The 7500-nt window shown below is 47.7% G+C and overlaps 1 protein-coding gene across 2 annotated transcripts in view; it reads left to right on the top strand.

The window, feature by feature from the left end:
• The window catches only part of LOC137654693 (integrator complex subunit 12-like), a 208321-nt gene that overhangs the window by 165390 nt on the left and 35431 nt on the right, over window positions 1-7500 (top strand). The window lies entirely within an intron of this gene.

The raw sequence follows: 7500 nt of genomic DNA, 5'->3' as shown, positions 1-7500 counted from the left end.
TAGGCTAAGATGAGTTTTCTTGGCTGCGGGTGATTCATTACTAAAGCAAGGTTGGTAGGACCCTCTTCGCCCTTTCCCCCTCTTTCCTTTGTAATTGCCTAGCCATGGCATTACTGTCCGTCATTCTACATCTGTACCTAGCATAGGTTAGGATGTGGGGTTAACTCAGTCCCTTGCCGGCCGGCAGCGAGTGCCGGCCGGCAAAGGTCTTCTGCTTTGAGTGCTGCCCGGACCACTCTTGGTCCCTCATCCATGTTTGTCTGTAGAGCCAGATGGCATTGGTCAGGAAGCCTGAAATTATATTCTCCCCTTCCTTATGTGCACTCTTTCGGGTTGCCGGGCTATGAGGTAGTACAGTCTCTTATCCCGGCATCCATTCTGTTTTCTTCTAGTGTTGTACCCTAGCCGGCTGCCGCCCTAAATGGCCGGCAGCCGGGCAGTCGGAGTTCTCTGGTTCTGTTGCTGCCGGCCGGCATCGGTTGTATACCTTTGCCGGCCGGCTATTATCACGCCATTGTCTGCCGGTCGCTACGAGTGGTGGCCGGCAGCCGGGTGCTACCTTGTGTAGTTGCCGGCCGGCACATGCATTTGAACCAGCGTTCTGCCGCCTTATAGCTCTTAAGTAGTATACTTTAGATCTAGTTAAGATGTGTGCCGGCCGGCAAGTGTCGGCCGGCACATTACCTTCTATACTGTAACCAGTATTCTTCAGTATAGTATATACTGTAGGGAGAAAACTATAGTATAGTATTGTTACAACACTGTGTTTTCTAACACTTTTGTGTTATCTTGCACAGCCCTTTGGTGTTGCCTTACAGATAAAGAAAGTGAGTTCTTTCTTGTCTACTATCCGGTATTTTAAAATCATCCTTTAGGTGTGATCTACACCTGTTTCCTCTGGAAATTTTTCATTGGTTGCTCTTAGATAGATTAACCATACGATTTTATTATCTGGAAGGTTGCAGCATTGACTGTGCGGGAAACACAAGTATGTGTCTTTCCTTTCTGTTTAATTATGCTAAACTATGTATATTCAGTGATACGTAGTTCACTTGATACTCATGGAAATTTCTTCTCTTTACAGGAGGACCATCCGAAGTGTGGAAGCGTTTCCTGCAACCTCCGCAGCAAGAACTTCTGCGGACATGATTTGTGTAGGAGGCAAGCAGCATGCGCAATCTCCAAAGGTGATCTCCGGCATTGGGACCCACAGGTATGTACCGTGTGCACTAACCTGGTTGCTGAGGCTTTTGATTCCCCTAGGACGGCGGAGTCAAGGGATATAGCAAGGGAGAAGCTTCGTACCTGGGTAAGGGGTTTCCAGAAGAACACCTCTGGGCCCTATCTTCCAAGTGAGAAGATGAGGGCTTACCTTTTCCCCAGAGCGTCAGCTGAGGCAGTGATTCCCCAGCCTCAAGTAGAGATACCGGTAGTTCAGATCCCTGTGGATGCTGAAGTCGCGGTCGCCCTGCAGGACATCCAGTTGGACGACAGGATGTCGGAGGTGTCCGAGCGTCTGGAAGAGGACCTTCTGGTAGAAGACCAGGATGAAGATCAGGCTTCAGACATTGAAGAGGAAGAGGCCGACGAGGTGTCGGCTACTCCGGTTCAGGCCCCTGAACCTATTCCCTCAACATCGTCCACTCTCCTAGAAGAGCTGGGACAGACCCTCTCCTCCATCGTTGGAATGATCCAGCAGATGCAGAGGGAGAATAATGAGAAGGCGGCTGCAATGGAGCTGCAGATGCGGAAACTTGCAGCATCACGTGGGCCCCAGAAGAGGCTCAGCGTGAAAGACCTTCCCTTGTGCTCAGATGCTAACCCTTGGAGGTATGCTGAGCACATGCCAATGACGACCGGAAAGATCGTCATTTCGGAGAAGTTGGGCTCAGTTCCCCTTGAGGAGGTGGAATTCTGGCCCAGCAAAGGGTCGTATCCGGACTGTTATGTCCGTCTGAGGAAGGAACCAGCCTCAAAGGAGGAGACAGAGCCGAAGGAGGTCATAGTCATGGACCATGCTAAGGCTCAAGCTTTGCTATCGTGCTCGATAAAAGAAAGGGGCTTCACAAACTCAAAGGTACCTGCTTTGAGCAAGAAGCACCCTTCCTTTGTGTCCTCTCCTGCCAGAGCCTTCCCCTTTTTGCAGAAAGGGTTCGCGGCTGTGCTAAAGGCAGTCGAGGCTGGTAAGCCATGCCCCTCCTTTGTCTTTGGCCCTACCCATGGACCACAAGGACTGGAAGGACGTCCATCTTACCTTCTCAGTCGGGAAGCTGGAGGCTGATGTTGCCGGACGTCAGTTCGGTGAGAACCTCCCCAAGCTGTCTGATTTTCTTTTGCGAAGGGAGCTCGAGACGAAAGAAAGACTGGCTGCCTCAATGTCTCTTCAAACCACTCTTGAGACAATGGCAAGTGACCCCAAGGTTCATGAGATGTTCATGGTGGTGGCTAAGACTCATCTGGCCACAGTGACGAAGGACCTTTACAGCTTCGTCAAGGCGAGGAGAGCTTGTAGGGAGTTCGTGTTCGCCTCAGCTGCGGTGAGGCACGAGCCAAGGAAACTAATCTCCTCCAACATTTGGGGCAAAGACCTCTTCCCTAGCGAAGCAGTCAAGGAGGTTGTAGATAAGGCCGCCACGGAGAATAGAAATCTTCTCCAGAAGTGGGGCCTATCTCTCAAGAGAAAGTCTTCCCCGGATGAGGGTCCCCAACCAAAGAGGAAGACTAAGAAGACTAGGCTACCTTCTCGGCCAGCCAAGCCATTCAGACAGCAGCAGCAACAGCAACTGCCTATGCCTTCAGTGCCCCATATGGTGGCACAAACCCCGACCACATTCCAGTGGGTACCCCAAGCCGTATCGACGCAGTCTCCGGCATTTAACCCAACGTTCGAAGGGCAGTCAACTACCTTTCGAGCAAAGCCTAGAGGAGCAGCCAGAGGCTCGTCTAGACGCCCCTCAAGGGGAAGGGGATTCAAGGGTGGTCACGGTCAGGGAGGCAAGACCTCAGGACAGCAGTCGAAATGAGATGATACCGGTAGGAGGGAGACTTCAGAATTTTGGGGATCGGTGGACCTTCAATCCCTGGGCCCACAGCCTACTCAAGAATGGACTGGGTTGGAGCTGGTACAGCACTCCACCCCCGTGCCCTCGATTTTTCCAACACTCCACCCCCGTTCTGGAGGAGTACATTCAAGAACGGTTGGAAAAAAAAGTGATGCGAAGGGTAAAGTCCATCAAATTCCAAGGGAGGCTGTTTTGTGTTCCCAAGAAGGACTCAGAAAAACTCAGAGTCATTCTGGACTCGTCGCCACTCAACAAGTTCATAGTGAACTGCAAGTTCAAGATGCTAACACTGCAACACATAAGGACCTTACTGCCCAAGAGGGCATTTACCGTCTCCATAGATTTGTCAGACGCCTATTGGTACGTTCCAATCAATTGCCAACTCTCCCCCTACCTAGGGTTCAAGCTACATCGAAGACTCTATGCCTTCAGAGCCATGCCATTTGGGCTAAACATAGCCCCAAGGATCTTCACGAAGCTTGCGAGCGTAGCTCTCAAACAATTACGTCTAAAGGGAATCCAGGTGGTAGCCTACCTGGACGACTGGCTGGTGTGGGCAGCATCCAAGACAGAATGTTTGCAAGCTTCCCTGCAGGTGATCCAGTTCCTAGAGTATCTAGGCTTCAAGATCAACAGAAAAAAGTCTCGACTTTCTCCATCTCAAAAGTTCCAGTGGTTGGGAATCCACTGGGACCTAGTGTCATACCGATTCTCCATCCGAGCGAAGAAGAGGAAGGAGATAGCTGGTTCTGTCAAAAGTCTTCTGGATTCCGAAAGGATATCAAGACGCGAACAGGAGAGAGTGCTGGGTTCTCTCCAGTTTGCTTCGGTAACAGACCCGGTGCTAAGAGCACAGCTAAAGGATGCAACCAGAGTTTGGAGAAGTTATGCATCAAACGCGCGAAGAGATCTGAGAAGACCAGTTCCGCTTCGTCTACGTACTCTTCTCAGGCCTTGGTCCCAAGCCAGGCAACTAAAGAAGTCGGTACTTCTTCAGCCACCTCCCCCCTCGCTGACTATTCACACAGACGCCTCGAAGGAGGGGTGGGGAGGTCATTCTCATCGGAAGAAGGCCCAAGGGACTTGGTCCAATCTATTCAAGACATTTCACATAAACTTTCTAGAAGCTATGGCAGTACTCCTTACCTTGAAGAAAGTCTCCCCGCGTCGCTCGATCCACATAAGGTTGGTGCTGGACAGCGAGGTGATTGTGAGATGCTTGAATCGACAAGGATCGAGGTCACCACCACTCAACCAGGTGATGTTGGCCATCTTTCGACTGGCGGAAAAGAAGAAGTGGTATCTGTCGGCAGTTCACCTTCAAGGAGTCCGCAAAGTGATAGCGGACGCTCTATCCAGGTTTACACCGATAGAGTCGGAATGGTCCCTAGACGCAGGATCGTTCTCCTTCCTCTTGAGTCAAGTCCCAGAACTGCAGATAGACCTCTTTGCGACGAAAGACAACAAGAAGTTACCCCTTTACGTGTCCCCGTACGAGGACCCCTTGGCGGAAGCAGTGGACGCGATGTCCCTCGACTGGAATAGATGGTCCAGGATTTACCTGTTCCCTCCTCACAACCTTCTGTTGAGGGTCCTCAACAAACTGAGATCCTTCAAGGGAGTAGCGGCAATAGTGGCTCACAAGTGGCCGAACAGCGTGTGGTTCCCTCTGGCTTTGGAACTACGGCTGAAGTTTCTACCGTTACCGGATCCAGTTCTGACCCAGCGAGTCCAGAAGTCGACTGTCTGCGCTTCATTACAGAAAACCCGGACCCTACAGCTCATGATTTTCTCTCCCTAGCGGTGAGAAAGCGTTTCGGGATTTCGAAAGACAGCATAGACTTCCTAGAGGAATACAAGTGCAAATCTACTAGAAGGCAATATGACTCATCTTGGAGAAAATGGGTGGCCTTTGTCAAGGCGAAGAATCCGCAAGAGATCTCGACGGACTTCTGCTCATCTTTCTTCATCCACCTCCATGGTCAAGGGTTGGCAGCTAACACGATTTCAACGTGTAAATCTGCTTTGACAAGACCCATTTTATATGCCTTCCGGGTCGACCTCGCTAACGAGATTTTTAATAAAATTCCGAAAGCCTGTGCTAGGCTCAGACCTTCAGCACCTCCAAAGCCCATTTCATGGTCTTTAGATAAAGTTCTTCATTTCGCTTCACTGTTGAACAATGAGGAGTGTGCGTTAAAGGATTTGACCCAGAAAGTTATTTTCCTATTTGCACTCGCGTCCGGGGCCAGGGTTAGTGAGATTGTAGCCCTCTCGAGAGAGGAGGGTCGTGTTCAGTTCTTGGATGGGGGAGAGCTGAACCTGTTTCCGGATCCTACGTTTCTCGCCAAGAACGTGTTACCCACCAACAGGTGGGGTCCCTGGAGAATCTGCCCTCTGAAAGAAGATGCATCTCTATGTCCAGTAGAATGCCTAAAGGTCTCTCTTCGTAGAACTTCAGACTTCAGGGGTGGTCATCTATTCAGGGGAGAAACATCAGGCTCAAATTTATCACTGAAAAAATTCCGGGCGAAAATCACATATTTTATTCGCAGAGCGGATCCTGACAGTACACCCGCAGGTCACGATCCGAGGAAAGTTGCCTCATCCTTAAATTTCTTTAATTGTATGGATTTTGAGCATCTCCGTTCATACACTGGTTGGAAGTCTTCCAGAGTGTTCTTTCGCCACTATGCGAAGCAAGTAGAGGAACTAAAGAGGTCTGTGGTAGCAGTGGGCTGTGTCGTTAACCCTGCTGTTTAACTCTGCGAGGAACAGTGGATTTATTTGGGACGATTAATTCCGGGGTGAGTGTGTAGTTACAAACTGTTCTACAAACTAAGTGTGAGGGCACGAGGTTGCCCACGTTGACTATTCCACTTTCAAAGGTGAACCTAGCATAAGTGCAGACATGTGTGCCGAGCGTTTCCAACGCTAATGTAACTGATTAGTAATACAGACTTTTACAATTTTGATACCTCGGTATGTTAAAAGTGGCGCTAATGTTTTTCTTTCAGATAAACAAGTTTCTGTTTACTATCATGCTTATGCTTCTCTTTTGGTTATCCTCCTCTTATATATATATAATTGTTGTTAACCTGTTTTATTTATTGTTTGTCAATAAACTAGTTCTTTTGAACCTTGCGTCTCCTTCACCTGTGTCAATTTATTGGTAATAATTGAGCATTACGTACTATGTATATTTATCTGGGATAATTCTAATAGATTGTTCCTTTATGCAAGCATTTTTTCCATTGGTTTATGCTTTCCCTTAGCGGGAGGACTCCATGCCCTAAGGGGACGGTGGCGGATATGCAAGTTTCCTCCTATTCGGATATAAACCTTTGTCCAATACAGTATTGAACGGAGAACTGGTCGATATTTCATATTGATGCAGTGGTTCTTTACAAACTATGCTTTACATGATATAGAGTGAGACCACTATATTGGCTTGTCTGTTATTCATACATAGGTATATGTACTCTTCGAGACTTTTCCAGAGTCTAGTAGGACTCTTCCCTGTAGGGGGCAGGAAGCACTAACATGGTTTATGGTTAGTTGAAAAGATGTATGACGGTAACATCTTAGGTCTCAAGGTCTAGTTGGCCGGGGAAATTCCTCCGGGGAGTACGGCACGTTTTGAGAATCCACAGATACAGTAATGCTCTGGTATACTTCCATCAGGACGACATGGCTTGAGCCCAAAAAACGGATTTTGAGCGAAGCGAAAAATCTATTTCTGGGTGAGATGGCCATGTCGCCCTGATGGACCCGCCCTTCCCTTTCTTTTAAAGGGCTGTAGGTCCCCTCCCTACATACAGTATCTGTAGCACCTCGTGTATCGCTACAAGGAATACAGATGGCGCCGTGAGCGGCGCAATGCACGCTTACGAAACGGGAGAGGAGAGATACCTTGCGAGCGGCTCTCCTGTTCTTTCTCGTTTTCGTTTTCTTGCCAATTGACCCCTTCGAAGTGTTATCTCTGTTCGGGGTGCAGATTGCCATGTGGCGTGTCAAGAATACGTCCTCTGATATTTCTCGATATCCCTGGTTCTTTTATTAGGGATATTCACTCCAGGAGTTAGAATTCTGGGCACCTTAAGGTAAATTATCTGGAAATATCGCCGTAGTTATAATATACCCAAGGAAGCTACCCTATAAGAACTTCCATCAGGACGACATGGCCATCTCACCCAAAAATAGATTTTTTGCTTCGCTCAAAATCCGTTATATATATATATATATATATATATATATATATATATATATATATATATATATATATATATATATATATATATATATATATATATAATTATATATATAGAGTATGTATGTATATATATATATATATATATATATATATATATATATATATATATATATATATATACATATGTGTGTGTGTGTGTGTGTGTGAGTGTACGTATACTTTCTA

Source organism: Palaemon carinicauda, chromosome 15 (assembly GCF_036898095.1).
Source record: "Palaemon carinicauda isolate YSFRI2023 chromosome 15, ASM3689809v2, whole genome shotgun sequence".
Classification (NCBI taxonomy): Eukaryota; Metazoa; Arthropoda; class Malacostraca; order Decapoda; family Palaemonidae; genus Palaemon; species Palaemon carinicauda.
The sequence above is the reverse complement of the archived record's forward strand: the minus strand, read 5'-3'. Positions and strand labels throughout refer to the sequence as shown.